Source organism: Lissotriton helveticus, chromosome 1_2, assembly GCF_964261635.1.
Source record: "Lissotriton helveticus chromosome 1_2, aLisHel1.1, whole genome shotgun sequence".
Lineage (NCBI taxonomy): Eukaryota > Metazoa > Chordata > Amphibia > Caudata > Salamandridae > Lissotriton > Lissotriton helveticus.
This window is the reverse complement of record NC_136058.1, coordinates 32,302,401-32,321,022: the sequence shown is the minus strand read 5'-3', so window position 1 is coordinate 32,321,022 and position 18,622 is coordinate 32,302,401. Positions and strand designations below refer to the sequence as shown.

Sequence of the window (18,622 nt, the reverse complement as noted above, 5' to 3'; positions counted from 1 at the left end):
CTTTTCCTCCACACAAGACTGACAGGTTCAATTCTCAGTTTGTTTGAGCAGAACAAATACATTAAAATGTGGAAGTCTGTCTACATGAAGGTCCTTAACTACTCTTCAGTCTCACATCAGGTACACTCTGCTGCTCCATAGCCTTCTTTTTGTTCAAGGGAACGGGATATGACTGCATACACAGATTCTCACTGTTGGCATGGAAGCAGACTTTGTGGATCAAAATTAAACGCTGCTGCTCTAGTGAGTTGAAAATTGGATATGTTTGGGCAGATGGTTTCAGATACTAAAACCCATATTCGAAGCTGCCCAATATATTTACAATACGGGCCATGAGTTATCACAAAATGTAGCCGAAGGTGAGTAGATTTATTGTTCATCTGCCTTCTGAAATATAAGTGTGCGAATTGACAAGCAAGCCTCTTCATACACACTGACGACAGCAAAGCAATTGGCAGATTTGGACAATATTTTAAGGAAGGAATTTTCCAAAGTGGTTAAAACTAACCATATTTGTGTTTAAACTTCTTTTCAGATGTAGATGATTGACATTTCTGAGTCCATAGAAGCTGATACAGGCACTGCCAAGGCCACTGTTATCTCTCCACAAAGCAGTGGTAGACAACTATATCAGAGTGATGGCTACTAGAAACTGTAACAACATTATAGTCCATTGATATCTAAATAATACCCCTCATGATTCAATACTCGGTGCCCTAAGAGCATGGTTGAATCTTAAAGTTTGAGGTGCATCATCTCTTGTGAAGAGGAGCTTTAAAGGAAGTCCCAACTGTAATGTTAGCGGTCACAGGGTATAGCCCCTTCCAAATCCTGGGAGGCCGAGATCCCTTCACGAAGGACAACAGAATGTGGAACGAGAAAACAGTAACCAGCAAATGGTCCCCGGCAGTGGTGCAAGCGAACTTGGAGAGAGCACAGGCTGTATATGCCAAGTACTATAACTCACGAAGGAATGTGAAAGACACTGGTTTAGAAGAAGGCGAATGGGTAAGAGTCAAGTTGGCGGTAATGCAAAGGAAGGGGGACAGCAAATACAGTAAACCCCTTCAGGTCAAGGAGGTGTATGACCGAGCGGCCTTGTTAAGTGATGGCAACGTATGGTCCCAAGACCGCATGGCGAGATGCAACAAAGTACTACGGTGGAATCATGGTGAGCAGGAAGAGAGAGTGGCGATGGAGCCCAATGAAGGAACCGCACTTTCTGGCTTGGAGGAAGACATGGAATATGGAGACTTGAATGAGGAGCAGGACAGTAGAGCTACCCCCGGAATGGAAAGGGAGAGGAGCGTAAGAAGATCAATGGGGAGCCCAGATGAACCTAGCCGTGGGGAAGGCTGTGAAGAGACTCAGGAAAGAGACACCACAGCTACCCCGGTAAGATATACCCGAAGGGGAAGAGCGGTGGTGAGACCATCCAGGTTCCAGGACTATGAAATGGGTGAAATTTTGTTCCTTTGGTAGAAAAAAGGGGAGATATGTAATGTTAGCGGTCTAGCTGTGCCCCCGCCATTTTGGATGGGATGCGCGCGCATCCAGTGCCGAGAAGCGCGAACGCCGAGACCAGAGCTACCGGCTCGGCGCTCTCCTAGCCAGATACATAGAATAAAAACCCTTGGTACGAAAGCTTTGTCCTGTCATCATTGGGGGGCAACTGCATCTTTACACCAACACACAGACGTAAGATGACTGTGTAATAATTCAGGTAGCTGGTGCTGTATGAAAACATAGGGAGTTTCAGACCTATTTGGGATTTGAGAATTTTAGGCACATTTACAATGAGGGTAAACTTGATAACCGTGATGTTGCAATCTGTTCTAATCTCCATTTAAATAGTAGACCCTTTTATGCACAATAGTCCAACATGATACCTACACAGTCATAAACTCTTGTTCACTTGAAATATAAAATATACATGGCTTTCAACAGGCTGGTTGCCCTTAATAAAATAAGGGAGGTTCTGTCTCATGAGCATCATCATTATTTTCTGATGTGTCAGGCTTGTGTGGCTTCTGACGGATGTCCCAATGGCTCCATCTGCTGACATATTAGCTTTGCTCAGTATAATACCTAAAATGTTATTGTAATTTTCTGCATGTGTTTAATATTAGCAGCCACTGTAGCTCCACTTTTCTTTTTTTTATCTAAAAATGCATCTGCTCACCAATAGCGTTCACCTATGCTTTTATTATGTCAAGAAAATTGCATTAGACTCTGCATGCAATTTTTTTTCTCATTAATAATGCACCTCACATTTAATTATCGCAAGAGCATGTTTCTCACAAATCCAAGTGTGAACTTATACAGAAAGGGCCTTGAGCATTATCTTTCGGCAGAAAGATCAGACATAGGCCTGATTTAGTGTTTTGCGGCCGGGTTACATAACAGATATCCCATCCGCCGTCTTACAAGTGCCATAGGATATAATGAACTTGCAATATAGTGGATGGGCTATCCATCACGTTTTTGATGGAGTAACCCCATCTGACAAACTCTAACTCACATCCACAGTCTGGAGCAGGCTGTGGGCTTTGAAGACATATACAAAATAATAATAATTATAATAGTATTAATAATAACAATAATAATAATAATATATTTCTCATTTTCTACATTCTTTAAACATCATCATTTTCGTTTTTGTCAATATAGTTCTGATATTCATTACAGCTGTTCCACTTATGCTTAATTCCAGTAAATCATACCAATCTCGGGAGCTGACTTAAATTTTTGCGGTTAGAGTACTCTGTCACCTTTCCACCAACCTGAAGTTCTGCCTGCCTCATTTAGAGTTGGACAAACCTTCAGTGTACAGACGGGTGAAACTGCTCTATCTCCACCACCTACACACACCTCTGATGGCCCAATGGAGTAAGGGCCGTCAGAGGTTTGGCCGTCTGTCCACCCACTATATTTAGATGGGGGGGATACATGGTTAGTTTTCACTGACTGTCCCCGCCATGAAAAACATGGCAGTAAGGGGTTGTGAAAACCTTTAAATGAGCCCCACGCCATGAGAGAATTCTCCCATGGTGAGGACAAATGTTTTTTATTTTCAAAAAGCAAATACTGCTTTGGGATTATCTTTTTGAAAAAAAAAATGTACGTTTGATGTACGGATCTGTTATGTTGACAGAGCCATCTGTCAAACTTACAATAGATTTCCAGGAACTGCCGTGATGGCAGTTCCTGGAAATTCAAGAGATGCCCTCAGGGGCATTGAATACCTTTAAATATGGCGAGCCGAGCCGAGTACCCTTGCCATGGTGAGAGTAAAGGACTCCACCATAGCAACGTTAATTATTCCATCCACCTAAATTTAAATCAGCCCCCATATTTTTCTGTAGGCAGCTAACCTGGGAAGCAGACTGAGGGGTATTCTTCAACAGTCTGCCTAAAGTCTGGCAGGATTTATTATCCTTTCTAAAAAAGACCCTCCATCAGGTGAAATATGAGGGAGGCATCATGGGCCATCTGCTATTAACCTCTGCTCTACATGGCTCAGAGTGGGAGGCATGAGGGATCTGCTAACTGTAACTGAAATTCTTGGCACATGTTGGGCGTTCAACATGTTTAGCCTGTACCCTCCACCTTTTGATGAGTTTTCTTTTTGTTAGTTTTAGGAGTCTGCACACCTTACCACTGTTAGCCAGTGCTAAAGTGCTTGTGCTCTTTCCATAAAACATGTTATATTGACTTATACCCATTTGGCATATTTATTTGCTTGTACATCCCCAGTAAAGTGGCACTGCATGTGCCCTGGGGCTGTAAATTAATTACTACTACTTAGTTCTGCAGCACTGATTGTGCCACCCACTGACGTAGCAGTAAACATGTCTTAGGCCTGTCACTGCACCCTTTGTGTGCAGTTTTAAAATGCCATTTCAATCTGGCAAAATAAACCTTTTCCCAGGCACAAACCTTGCTTTTTAAAACATATACGTCACCCCTAGGGTAGGCACTAGACTGCCACGAAAGCAGGGTGCAATGTATTTAAAATGTTGGACATGTACATTTAGGTTTTACATGTCCTGGTAATGAAAATCTCTTACATTTGTTTTTTTCACTACTGCAAGACCTGGATAGCTCCCATAGGATAACATTAGAGTTGCCTTAAAATACTGTATACATGTAATTTTCAAATGGGAAGAGGTGAACAGTTCATCTTTGGTGTCTCTGGAATCACAATTTAAATCCTAACTTATGGTGAAGTCAGATTTTAAAGTGCAATTCTTGCCTTAGCCATTTAGTGATGGTTGCATATCTCTGGTCACATGACTGGATGGAGCTTTGTGTATTCTTCCTAGACAGCCACACACCATAGGGAGCTAAGGATAAGGGACTGCTGTGCTGCTGCAAAGACTGCCACTCTGCTGGACTGCTGCTATAAAGGAACTTCTGCCCTGCTGCCTTGTACCCTCTTGCCTGGGGAAGGAGAAATGGACCTGCACCTTCATATTGAACCCTGGCCCCTGCGTGACTCTAAGGACTAGTCTGCTGTCCTCGTGATTGGAGCCTCAGGGAGATGAAAGACTCACCAACATCTTACACCAGGCCCTTGCACCTGCTTCAGTGGATTCCTGACCCCCAGGTGATGCCTCTCAGGTCCTGGAAACTTGATGTGGCTCACGGGCACTGACATTAAGCGTGTGTGCTCTTTTCAATTTCAAACGGGCCAGTTCACACCCAGACCTCATCACTCGCAAATCAGCGTGATGCAATGCCAGCTTGACTCTTTCGCACTGCAGCATCGATGACACACGGGTACCTGTACAGTAGGGCCTTCATCCATGTTCTATTGCCTCATAATGAAAGTCCATCAAAGTATTAATTATCTGACCATGGCTTTTGGTTGGAGGGAGTGGTGTTCGACTTGGCCCTTTCTGCAGGGGCATCATCAAACCTTTTGCCTTTGTACTTCCCAAGTCGCTGAATTATTTTTTGTTGACTTTAGAACTCTGGCCACTTCACCACTGCACACCAGTGCTAAAGTGCTTTTGGTTTCTCATTAAAAACATGTTAGATTGGTTTATACCCAATTGACATATTTAATTTACTTGTAAGGCCCTCGTAAAGAGGCACTAAATGTGCCCAGGACATGTAAATCAAATGCTACTAGTGGGTCTGCACTACTGATTGTGCCACCACATAAGTATCCCTTTCAAAATGTCTCAGGCAAGTACAACCTGTGTGCAGTTTTAAACTGACATTTCGACCTCGCAAAATAAACCTTTTGCCAGGCCCAAACCTTTCCCTTAAATACATATAAAGCATACCTAGGGTAGGGCCTGGACAGCCTAGAGGACAGAGTGCAATCTGTTTGAAAAGTAGGACAATCACTTTTATGTTTTACATGTCCTTTTAGTGAAGAACTCATAAATTTGTGTTCCACTACTGCAAGGCCTATAGCTCCCATTGGATAACATTGCAGCTACCTTTATACATTTTATTAGTGTAGTTTCTAAACGGGAAGATATATTCAGGTCATGGGGATCTGTGGTCAATTAAGACACACCTACGCTCTATTATATGTGGCTCAACTGTCATCTACACCCAGTCATGTGACTCGCGCCCCTACCATGCACAGTTTTCTCTTCAATAATTGTATTGCAAATGCTTTTTTTTTCTTGTTTTTTTTGTCCTCATCTTTCGCCCTCGGTGATCAACTAGTAGCGTGTGGAAAATAACCTTACTGTCTCAGATAATCTGGAAGGAGCTCAAGAGAAACCGCCCTAATTGCCCCACAGTAAGTAGTATCATAACCCAACTAGGCCACTTTGGAACAACCGCCTGGGACACATGCTGCGTTCATATACCCAATCCTGCAACGATTTCAACTTTGTTGGGTATGGTCAAGTAGAGGAGAAGATACCAAGCAGCATAATCATTGGACCTGGGAAAAAAAAACAAAAAAGAAAAACCCCAAGATCAAACCAAGATCCATTACCAATTTAGTAGCCTCCAGAAGTTTCTCTTATTTTGGTTTCCTGATCATGAAAGGTCCATCTTTGATACTTGTAGCACTGACATTTGCCAGTCCAGCAAGGTAGGAGGTAAAGGGTCTTTCAATTTCTTACATATTTCTCTCCTTGCCAACGACACACAAAATCAAATTAGATCTTTTGCTGGACCATGAAACTCTGGAGAGATACCAAAAATAACAAGGGCGGGACATAAAGTTAATTGGGATCCCAAGGAGGTGGATATTAAAGTAGTAACTGAGGTCCAAAACGATGATAAGAGTGGGCAATCAAAAAAACATGTGTAAGTCCAAAGCCTCTGCCAGTCCACATTTAGGGCATGAAACCGGCGAATTATCCGAGAACTTCGACAAACGTTGGGGCGAGTAGTAGGCCCTGTGTAATGTAAACAAGTGGTTACGACGTAACCAAGATGGTTTTACAATGTTCCACATGATCTTAAAAGAATCAGACCACATATTTTCCACACTAATATCCATAATATGTGTAGACCACAACTGCTCTGGTAGCTGGAACTCACCCTCTGCTTCATCTAGTTTAAGATTATACCAGAATGAAACCTCTTTCTTGAATGGAGGTTTATCTGTTAGGAGAGACACCAGTGTACTATCCCCTCCCAGCTGAAATCTGCCTTTAAGAGAGGTCTGTTAATGTGAGTGTGCCCAACTTTGCATTTGAAGGTATTTAAACCTGGAGAGCCGAGACCCCACTTTTAGTCTCAATACCTCCCACGGCAGTAGGGTTCCCTCAACAAAGATATCCCCCCAAACTACCAAACCTGACTCGCGCAACGGTGTTGCAAGACTATCTAGCAGCCAGATCGGGGAGCCAGGAGAGTTCCATAATGGAGCCTTACCAGAGTAGTAGTCTATTCTAATGGTGCACCTCAATTTAGCCCATGTTCTACATGCATCTCTAAGCACCTTCAGTTTTATTTATTTTTTAAACTTGGGGTCCCCAAACTTAAATAAAAATTCTCGATCAGCCTCTTTTTCTCCTCTGAGTAATGCAGCAAACATATGCCCACAACCTAGATTTATCGGGGATTTTAACAACATCCTAACATAAGACATCTGAAAGGCCCACCCGTAAAGCTGTAAATCAGGAGCCGCCAAACCTCCCTTCTCTCTATGTCGCCTGATCTTCTTCCAGGCAATTCTCGGGTTGCGGTTGTTCCAAATAAAAGAGCGAATGTCGCTTTGAAGCTTAGTTATCATAATGGGATTAAAAAAAAGGGGAATGTTATTAAATACAAATGTTACCTTGGATAAGATCGCGTCATTTTAACTAAGTTAGATCTACCGAATAAGGATAGTGGGAGTGTAGACCATGATTTCATTAGTCTACGACATTCTTTGGCAATAAGCGAGAAATTTGCTGGAACTATCTCGTCTACGTCTTTATATATATTCAGACCGAGATAACGAAGGACTGAACTTATCTGAGCCCCTGCCACGGGCTAAGGGTCATTCCAGACCATTATGTATGCCTTGGCTGCATTGACCTCGTACCCCGATATGGCTCCAAACTCTTTAGCCAACGTAATTACTGCCGGAAATGCCGACCGTAACTCTGATGTAAAGATGAGAACATAATCCGCATATAAGGCTACCTTCCTCTCCCATCCCTCAAAAGACTTAATGTTATTTTTGTCTCTGATCTTCTGAGCAAAAGGCTCTATATAGAGATCAAATAAGAGGGGGGAGAGGGGGCAGCCTTGGCGGGTACCCCGAGTGATGTTAAATGGGTCTGATAGTTCTCCGTTGACGAGTATAGATGCTGACGGGTTCATATACAGGAGTTTGACTGCATGCCTACATTTTTTGCCAAGATTACATTTTCCTAAGACCTCCGATAGGTAAACCCAGTTCACCCTATCGAAGGCCTTGGTGGCATCCAAGGTCATTACTGCTAAAGGAAGTGATGCCACCGTTGCCATATCGATCGCACCTATTAGGTCATAGGTCAGCTCATACAGCTGACGCCCTCTTACAAACCGTTTTTGGTCTGTATGCAAGATGGTTGTTGCTACTGCCCCCAACCTATTTGCAAGTACAGATGTAAAGATTTTATAATCTGTATTTAAAATAGAGATTGGTCTGTAAGACCCGCAGTTTGATGGTGATTTTCCTGGTTTTAAGATCAATGTAATTGATGCATTATCCCATGATTTAGGAGGGGGCATCCCTTCAAGGAGGATCTTGTTGAACAACTCAGTCAAAAAGGGAATAATAGTTAAGATCAACATTTTATAAATAAATTTCAGATGGCAATCCATCGGGGCCTGATGCCCTACCTTTTTTACTGCTGGCTATAGCTAACCTGACTTCCTCTTGTGAGATCGGGTCTTCCAGCTTATTGCTTTGTTCTAAGGTCAAAGCAGGAAGAGAAATGCCCGCAAGCCAGTCTTCGGCCTGCTTTGGCTCAACATTATTATCCTCACAGTAGATTTCACTAAAGAAGTCACGGAACGTTCTACTAATATCGACATCAGTTGATAATATAGTTCCGCCAGTCGTAATTGAGTTAATATTATTACGCACTAGCTCGGTCTTCGTTTTCCATGCCAGCAGTTTACTGGCTCCTTTGCCATATTCAAAATGTACCAGTCTACTGGCCTCCCATCTCTCTAGGACACTAGCATTTAATACCGAGCTTAGCTCTCCTTTGAAGATGGTCACTTTATTCTGCTTCTCATGGGCTGTGGATGCACAGGGATCAGGGTGCCTAGCAATTTCTATTTGAAGATTAGTCAGCTCCGATTCTAGGGAGGTCACTGCTTCCCTGTATATTCTGTTCTTATATATGACTTTGTTATTAATCTGACCCCTTAAGAATGCCTTAAGTGTATCCCATATAACACCTGGAGAGGCAGATCCTATATTTTCATCCAGAAAAAACTGGGCCTCTACCTTAAGGGCATCAATGATGTTAATAGATGACAATAGAGATCGATCGAATGACCAATTGCTTGATCGATTTTTTGGAAACCCTTCCAGGTCTAATAGAATTGCCGCATGATCAGAAAGATGAAATGGTAAATGAGATACTGATTTAACCAGATGGACTAAGGAGTGACTGATCAGGATAAAATCAATACGAGACTGATGATGAAATCTATAGTTTCGAAATGTAATTCCTCTTTGTAGTCCGTGCATTGTTCTCCAGATGTCATTATATCCAAGCTGCTTCATTTTATCCTGCAGGTATGCCCTAGTTTTCGACAAGACTTTAGCTCTATTAGATGGTGATTTATCCACTAAGGGATCTAAAACTATATTAAAATCACCCGCTAAGATAACTGGATCAGGAAATGAATATAGATGTGAGAAGAGGGCCTTCAATGCCGAAGGATCATCCTGATTAGGACCATAGTATCCTACTATAGTTATCGGGCCCCATATATTATGGCAGACACTATTGCCCATCGTCCACCTGGGTCTACAAGAATAGAAACTAGTCTCGCTTTGATGGATTTTCTGAATAGAATTGCCACACCTCTAGTGTGTGTTACTTGTGACGTCGTTATACAAGCATCTATCCATCTATTCCTCTTAACCAATATTTGTATCTCTGGCTCGGTCAAATGTGTCTCCTGGAGTACTATAATCTGCGCGCTAGAGTCTCGAAGGTATTGCATGATATTATTTTTCCTAGGACTAGTTCGCAGGCCATTAATATTCCAGGAGAGGATAGACAATTTACTCATATAAATAATGTTCCCAATTTTTCATTTTTACCTCTCCCACCATAATATGGAACCCTATGCACAATCTGCCCATGTAAAGATAGATTTTAACTGAAACATATCTTGACAATAATCCCTTCATGCAAAAAACAAGCCTACCGTGAAAGAGAGGATTCTTTTTTAATTTTTCCCCCTGCAACCCCCCCAGTGCTCCTGTCTAACCCACCTCCCCCCCTGGAAAACCCTTGTTTTATCTATCTGGCGAACCAGATGATAGCACTCTATTGTGAACTCCCTTCTTGTTCATTTACGGCCGGAAAGCAAGGACATAAAGAAAAAGACAAAGGAAAAAAAAAACATCATGAACTCTAAGTGGGAGGAGGTGAAGCCAACCTATGTAGTCCATGCCCCTTACCCAAATCCTTTTATATAAGAGGATGTGTGCGGTGCACTAATTTTCTTGTGCATACTACCTGACCTCAACCTGACCTCAACCTTTTTCTTATCTTCTTCTTTCAACTATACCATTGCTATATGTCCCCATACATCCCCATGTTTTTCATTTATATTCTCTTTTTTTTTTCCTTTTTCTTCTTTTCCCTCCCTCTTTCTCTCCACTTCTCTTCTTCTCACCATTGCTTCTCCTTCTTTGTTTCCCTCTGAAAACATGGCGGCGGCCGCTTGAATCGCTGCGGCACTCTGCTTGTGTTCTCCCGTTTTTTGCGCAATACAGCGCAACTAGGTCGGGCGGCAATGCGGTCTTCTAATAAAACCGCTAGCTAAATGAAATCCTACCTCTGGAGGTTAGACGGCTAAAAAATAACTTTACCGGGATTGGTGTCTGTTTTCTCTGATCATTTGCTCGGCTTTTGCTCGGCTCCTTCGCTCCTTCACTCGGCTGCGGCTCGATGGGTCTGGAGAGGGCGTGTCTGGGTGCCGCTGCAGTGGAGAGGATTCCCGCGGCTGAGCCCGTTTGTTGGCGAGAGGCTGGTGTTGTGCGCCAGCGGTGCACCCCAGTGTCAGCAGGTGGGTTGCTGTGGTGCCTGGCCGCCCTGGAGCTCCGACGAGGGCGCCGGATCCGAGGCTTGCTTCCTGGGCATCGAGGGATTGTTGCCGTCTCGGAGGTGGAGTTGATCGGCACTGCTACTGATGAGAAGACGTCAAACGTGGGAGAGCCGACATTGGTTTGTGAGCTGGGAGAAGGTGGAGGCTGTGATAATGGCGACAATGGGTTTGAGACAGCCTACAATCTGAGAGGTAATAAGTATAAGGCCCGTAAGGGGGAATCCAGTAAATTTAAATACAATAAAAATCTGCCCCGAGACACTAATCTGTTCTTGGTTGCCGGCCCAAGTTCATCCACAGCAGCTTTTGCAAGTAATACAAGTAATGCTGAAACTGTAACAAAATCCGGGGTGCTTGAGAGGGATGATAATCCTACCCCAGATTGCCTTAGTAGTAGCAAGAAGAAGCCCTCCTCCTACCTGACATGCCAGGTCAAAGCAAAACGTGCCTACACCTGTAAATCGGCCAAAGGCTCTAAAAGTAAAAACGCTGCCCCAGTGTCCAAGATAACGCCATCACTGAGGTCTTTTTTTAAGGTGATCCCTCAAGTGGTATTATTACCGGACTGGCCCGAAAAAATATCAGCAGAGGATACAGGTTTTGTGGGAGTAATGAGCTCCGAGGATCGGCCTGATAAAGTTGACACCCCGCTAGGGATGGCAACGGGGGGCGCAGAAAGCTCTGCGATTCTGGCAGCAAGTGTGGGAATAAGTAATGATCAAGTTGGTGGTGTAGAGTGAGAGAGTAGCAGTCCAATTGTTGGTACATCAGGACACCTCGTGCCCCTTGCCTTGGTATTGGCACCCCCATTGGCTCCACCTTTCATGCTGGCCCCATTAACTGTAACAGCTGGCTTAGGCTTACAGGGTCCTACGCACGGAGCTACAGCAGCTACATCAGACACCTTGCCTCTCCCGCCTAGTGCTATCCCACCTATTAGCGCAAATACTGACCTGATTACTATCCTGCAGGCGTCTTTTCAGGGAATGTTTTCCTCGTTATCGGCAGATATCAAAAAGGGATTTGAAACCTCTGCAGCTAATCAAGCGGACATATGGTGTTTTTGTGAAAGCTTAGATAAAAAACGAAGCGACCTAACAATGAGAACGGAGGTACTCGAGGACAGGGTTACAGGTCTGTCCCTACATCTAGACGAAGCCAAATCTAATATCAACACACTTAGGAAGGAAGATCAAATCCTATCAGAACGGATGGAGATACTTGAGAACAACGCTCGAAGGAATAATCTTCGTATAATGAATATTCCTGAGGATAAGGAGGGCTCAGACATCAAGCAGTACGTCATCTCGCTGCTGAAAGAAGCGCTGAGATTAGATCAGTCTGAGGAGGAATTAGCCATAGACATACAGCGCATCCATAGAGAGCCTTTTAGGAAGATTCCTCAAAGAACCAAGCCCAGAAAGGTTTTGGTTAACTTTCTCACATATTCCCTTAAGGAAACCATCCTAAATCTGGCTCTAAAACAGAAAACTGTCAGTGTAAAGGGATTTAATTTTCAAGTTCGATCAGATTTGTCCAGGGTTACATTGGACAAACAATGGGAACTTGGGAAAAGGCTTGAGGCTTTTAGAAGTTATGGGGCAGTAGCTCAATTGGTCTTTCCTGCAGCATTGAGAATTATGTACAATAACACCATGCACAATATAAGGTCAGTGCAGGCAGCGGACGAATTACTGCTCACTATAGGCAGAGAAAAGGGAGCAGGTAATTAGATGATGCCCTTTTTTAGGATAGTAAAGCTAATTTGTCAGGCACTTAAATTGTTTTTTTTTTTAAATTGTATTGCAAATGTTACAGTGATATTAGTAATTATGTCATATCCGAGCCAACCATACTAATGACAAATGCCCCTGTCAGTGGAGGCCAATTCTGCGCCTGAGGCCAATATTTATTTCAACAGCAAGTGGAATGGCCCACATGACTTGATATGTAAGGCAGCCTCCTTAGGAAGCCCAATTGTAGGACAAGAGCACAAACATTATATCAATCAGGATATTGGGCGGGAGTGTGCTGAGATATGGGCACAAGAAACTAGAAGGTACTCTTTCAATGAGGGTACAACATGCAAACCAAAAAGAGCGTACAAGCTAAAATCTCCTCTCCTTTGCTTCCTAGGTAACGGTACAGTTCCTGTGGGTCTGAACACTAATTGCAGCAACACACTTTTCAATTCGGACCTTCAGTACGGCACCTCCAGCCTCATGGACATCTATTGGGCCTGCGGAGAACACATTTACCTGCAGCTGCCTCCCCGCTGGCAAGGACTCTGTTCCATTGTCACGATGCATGAACTGCATCTGGTTGTTCCAGCAGCAAACATTTCCCATATCCATACCCACCCGATGACAAGTGATGTCACCCTGCTCCACCACCGAAACAGGAAGTCAAGAAGTATTTCTCAGATGGCCCATTTCACAATATTCCACAAGAATTCCGCCTTTTCAACTACGCCGAACTTTTCTTCGGGGGCGTTATCCCCCTGTTCCAGACCAAAGCCAATGCCCGCTGGCAAGATACGAGCTGATGCAGCTCGTCAACAACACCCTTGATGAGTTCAAACATCGTGAAAGAAGAACTAGGACCTTTATGACTCATGGTCCTAGAACACCCCTATGTTCTGGACCAGCTAACTGCGATGAATGGTGGTGTATGCGCCAAAGTGGGGAGGTCCTGCTGCACTTTCATTTTGGCCAATGATGCGGAAAATGGAACACTTACAAAGGACATTTAGGACTTGGAGAATCTGGGGAAACAGATGCATGAGGAGGGAGGTGCTGAAGCAGACGTTTTTCCTAATTGGTTTAACTTGGATTGGATGCCTTCATGGCTGTCTGCTGTACTAAAATTTATAAAGCCTATCTTTTGTATGTTGTTGCTGTTGTGTTTCGGGACACAGTTAATACTGTACTGTGTGAAAAGTTTCAGCTCTAAGGTAGTTGGGATGAGCTATGCAGACTTAGGAGTATACACAGGAATACGCAAGGGACAAGGGGAAGGGGAAGAATTAGCAATGTTAAATATAGTAGAGCTCACCATCCCTGACTCTTGCACATTACAGGTTCCTCTTGATAGTCACTACCAGGCCCAGGTGCATAGTAGACCCCTACATCCCTTGTGGAGAGACTTGGTACACCCATATGAGACAATGTCTGACCAATCAGGTGGACCACATGGAGACTTAGGAGATGCCCTGAACAAATGCCCCGATAAGACCGCTTCTTCATGACACACCCTTGCCACTGCCCCAACCGCCTGCTAAATATGCTGTACAAATAGAGTTCAAAAATGAACAAGAGGAGGGAAATGAGAGTGGGACCAATTTTACCATATAATATCATGGAACATTCTTATCACTTAGCCAGCATAAACCCATGTGTAGGCCCTTCTGTTTAAAATATAGGCCTCTGGTTAGATTGGCCATAGTACTGCCATTTTTCTGTTTAGCAGGTTAAGGGCATGTGTGATCAAAAACGTATCCAGCTCCACTCTCTGTGAGGTATCCTGCTCCAGACTAAGGAACCCCCACCCTACCCGTGCGCAAAGTTCAAGAACGTTTAAGTTTAACATCCCCCTTGTTCTTTCGACATACAATAGACCAAATCATGGGTATGTGCATGAGATTAGGGAACTTGCCCACCGCAGCTAAGTCAAGCTGTAGTGATGAATGTGGCGAAATAGGACGTACGGATTTGTATATACATATAAATAAAATCCTTTTACAATAACACATTTTTCTGCTCTCTGATGCCGATTTATGACAGGCGCCTAGTCTGAGATATGAACTTTCACCTAGCGTATGTGCTACAGTTACAGGAAAGGACAGCACAATGCATGGAGGAAAAAGTGCGAACCAGGCCATAACTGACGCATGTAGGAGAAGTGGCATGGGGTGGTGTGGGATGACGTTACCATAGACTTCTCACCGCCTTAAAGAATATAAAAATGGGATCCACAGAGACATCGTTGGACTACTCCTCGTCTGTATGTAGGTAACAGGCAGCGAGTTTTTTCCTAAGAGCTCTTATTGATGTATATATCTTAACTGTATTATATGGTTGGCTCGGAGATGTGCGGGTGAGTGGCATTTTGATGGAGGCGTTGGGAAGGTGAAATACCCTAGTCTCTTAAAGTGATATTCCCAAACATGCATTATGTTGGCAGGCACTTTCATATCATGGTAAACTTCCATTCCCTTTTCAAACTCCAATGGATCAGTGCCAACCGTAAATGTAATATACTTGTCATCCCACTCTGTGGCCTTTACAAATCCATCATCTATTTCGGCTGACCGGAGCTGTATCTGACCATTGTATGCGGCAAAGAAACAGGTGTAGGAGACATTTGGCGGTGGGCGGTGGGACTTCTTTAGGAAAGATCAATTTATCTGTGCCTACAGCGTGAGGAATGTATGAACACACAAAGCAGGACTCATATGTGACCTTCCTTCCAACGTCCCTCATGTCCCTTTACCACATGTTGTCTAATAGTGCGTTGTGAACCCCATTGTCCTCTGATGGCTTACAAGGGCGCTGAGAGTAGAAATCAGGCATAGAGTGCTGGTCGAAAGTGTAAACAACTGTGTTTTAGAGATCACTGACCCAGTCTGAGATTTGCGCAGCCTGTTCTTTCTTACGTTGGGTACGCGATGTATATCTGACTGGCACTTTCTCGTGACCCATTTTATATCTGACACTTTGTTTATTTTGAAGGGAACATTTAGGTGTATCTAGCACAGGGGGATTCAGGGTGAGATCAAGCACCATGTCCCATTCTGTAGGGTCAGCATGGGGTGTGGAAGTTGTCAGGGTGGGCGGTACGTGGAAGTCATAGCTACTGCTGGTGCTTATTCCAGTTTGCTTGTTACCAGGAAGTGTCTTGGACATGGGGTGGCCTGTGTTGGTGGTAGGTCTAATGTTGCTAGCAGCACCTCTCTCTCTCTCTGAACGCACTGCAAACCTGTGGAATACAACTATTGAAACAATAAACATAACAAAGAAAATAATGGCGACTGTATATATCTTTTTGAATGATAGTTTGGTGGGTTTGTTACTGCATCTCAGTCCATAGACCACCATACAATTTCCATATTCATGTTCTTGGATAGGTAGTGGAAACACAATGCCCTCCTCTAGGTCATCATTTAGATCTCGGAATGCGCCGGGTGGATCCTCACATGGCTCCGATGAATCCATGCTTTGCGCTCAGCTATTCAGACAGCAGTGGGTGAGGAGTCTATGACTTGATATGGTTCTTCGTATTAGGGGTCTCTCCACTTCCGGACTTGTTTCTTTATGAAGATCTGTGTCCCAGGGCAAATAGGTGGAAGTTCATCAGAAATGGGGCCCTTGTTCTTTGTCTTTGATATCTGAATAGAAAGGAACTTAGTAGCACGAGTTAGGGCACACAAATAGTCAAACAGTTCAGCTTTCACAATCTCAGAAGACATTTCAGTGTCTACTTTAGGTCTGGTGGAGGGAACAACCACATTCATTGATCTGCCAGTGACAAGCTGATGAGGTGTGAAGTGATGCTCGGAATTGGGAGTGTTTCTGAGTATAAACAGAGCGATGGGACGGCAATAGAGCCATTTCTTTCCAATTGTGGCACTTATCTTACTTATTTTGGCTTTGAGCAGATCGCTGAGGCGCTTACAAATACTATTGCTTTGTGGGTGATAGGCTGAAGTCAACTTATGTTTTATTCCTAACATTGTGGTAATTATGTCAAAAATGGTGCTTGAAAAATGGCTGCCATTGTCACTGCGAATGGCACCCGGTAATCCCCAGCGACATATGACCTCACGAAGCAGGAAGGTAGCTGCGGCCTTTGCGACTCAATGGACACATGGTCCATGTTCAATCCACAGTGAGAAAGGGCACACCACTACAATGAGGTATCGGTAGTTCAGGCACCTGTCAATCATGTCTACATAGTCAACCCTTGGACCTTGGTATTGTGGAGGCAACTGTTTTCATATATGGGTTAGGTGAATACCGTTGACAAATGGGGCATTGATGAACAAAGAGGTGTATCTATATGCATTGGGAATGAACCACTCTGTCTGCAAAGTTGTGGACATGATATCACGAGGGACATGTGTAGGAAGGTCTCAGCACGACGGGGATTTAATCAACGTAAGGTAATTAAATATTACTTAATGTTAAAAAAAAGAAACTACAAATTCACTGAAAAAAATGTAAGGTTACAGGGACCTTATAGTTAGGAAATAGAATTAAAAAAAACCTTAGAAATGTACTAAAAAAACCAAAAGGTTTAAGGTACATTATAGTTAGGTTCAGATTTTACGCACACAAAACCATAGAAACTGAACAGTTATAGTTATACTTATCTCAAGAAACTCTAACTTGTGCTCTAAGGTAACTATAACTCACGCCCTAAGCATGCACTGCTAATTACTCCACTTATTACATCAGTCCTGCTCCCTCCAACATTTGGTGCCGTGACTCGGAGTAGCAGCACCAACAGACAGGATACAGCTGGGACTGGAAGGAAATGCAGGCTAAACTCTCGTGCCTCCCTTCTAACTGAGCCACAGAGAGCAACGCTCGGGTAAGTTTATACTGGACTGCCTGATGTGATTGTGTCTTTTTTCGGTCACGGTTTAGAAGGGGCACTTGTGACACAGCTGCGTCCCTTTCAGTTCTCAGCTTGTTACTGTCTAACTGGTCTCGCTGAAATTCTCAAGCTGAGGGAAATTATATGCGAAGTGGAATTCTGAGCCAGAGAGTGAAGTTAGGAAGTTATTTGATTTATGTGTTTATCTTTCTAGAAATAGACACATGTTATTACTGTGCCTCTTGTAAAGACAAAGAAGGAAGACTGTCTGGCATCTTTCAGTGCTTATCTATTGCCATGCCTTTCTGGAGCCAGGAGAGGACCTCTGTCCGATGTAAGGATTGACAGGGAAGGAAAGATTGCGTCTGGCATCCTTCAGTGCTTATCTATGTGCAAAATAGCAGTGATTTTGTTGCTTCTCCGATAAATCAGAGGAGGCCCCTATTTCAATATTTAATAGGGAAGAGGCTGATTACTGAGACTCGCTTAGCTAACGAGCCCTCGGATATCTCCTGTGTAGACAATTCAAGTGGTTCCCCGGGATGATTTAAGTGGTTTTTTTTAGTAAATATTACATTTTTGCCAGTTAAAAGTATCTCTTGCATTTTCTCTTCTTTTTGTGTGCACCATTATCATAAGAAGCACTTTGGCGCCCTCAAGTGGCCAAAGTACGCAATTATTGGTTGCAAAGTGCAAACCCTAAAAATATTTGCATTGCCTTCTTTTTTGAAACACATGTACAAATGTTTGCTAATTTTTAGGTACTGTCAGGATTGTATGTTATTTGTTGGTGTTTAGTGATATATATAGAAGTTTTTATTAGTAGTAGCAGCAGAACCTTTCTGTGAATATTGTTTTTTCATGGTCATTATATTGGAAGTCACTGGCTGGTACAGAGGCTGACTTTAGTGAGACCATAATATTTCAATCAGTCAATCAGGTCATTTGTAGAGCGCACTACTCACCCGTAGGGTCTCAAGGCGCTGGGAGGGGGGGGGGTGCCGCTACTGCTCGAACAGCCAGGTCTTGAGCTTCTTCCTGAAGGAGAGGTGGTCTTGGGTCAGGCGCAGATTGGTGGGAAGTGAGTTCCAGGTCTTGGCGGCCAGGTAGGAGAAGGATCTTCCTCCTGTTGTCGCTCTTCGGATGCGGGGGACGGCGGCGAGGGCGTGGTTGGTTGATCTGAGGAGGCGCTTGGGAGTGTAGAAGTTGATCCGGTTGTTGAGGTAGCTCGGGCCTTGGTCGTGTAGGGCTTTGTGTGCGTGGGTGAGGAGGC

The 18,622-nt window shown here is 43.7% G+C and overlaps 1 protein-coding gene across 1 annotated transcript in view; it reads left to right on the top strand.

Annotated features, from left to right (window-relative positions):
* MSH4 (mutS homolog 4) overlaps positions 1–18,622 on the top strand; it is a 1,513,152-nt gene that overhangs the window by 1,182,168 nt on the left and 312,362 nt on the right. The gene's annotated exons all lie outside the window — the stretch shown is intronic.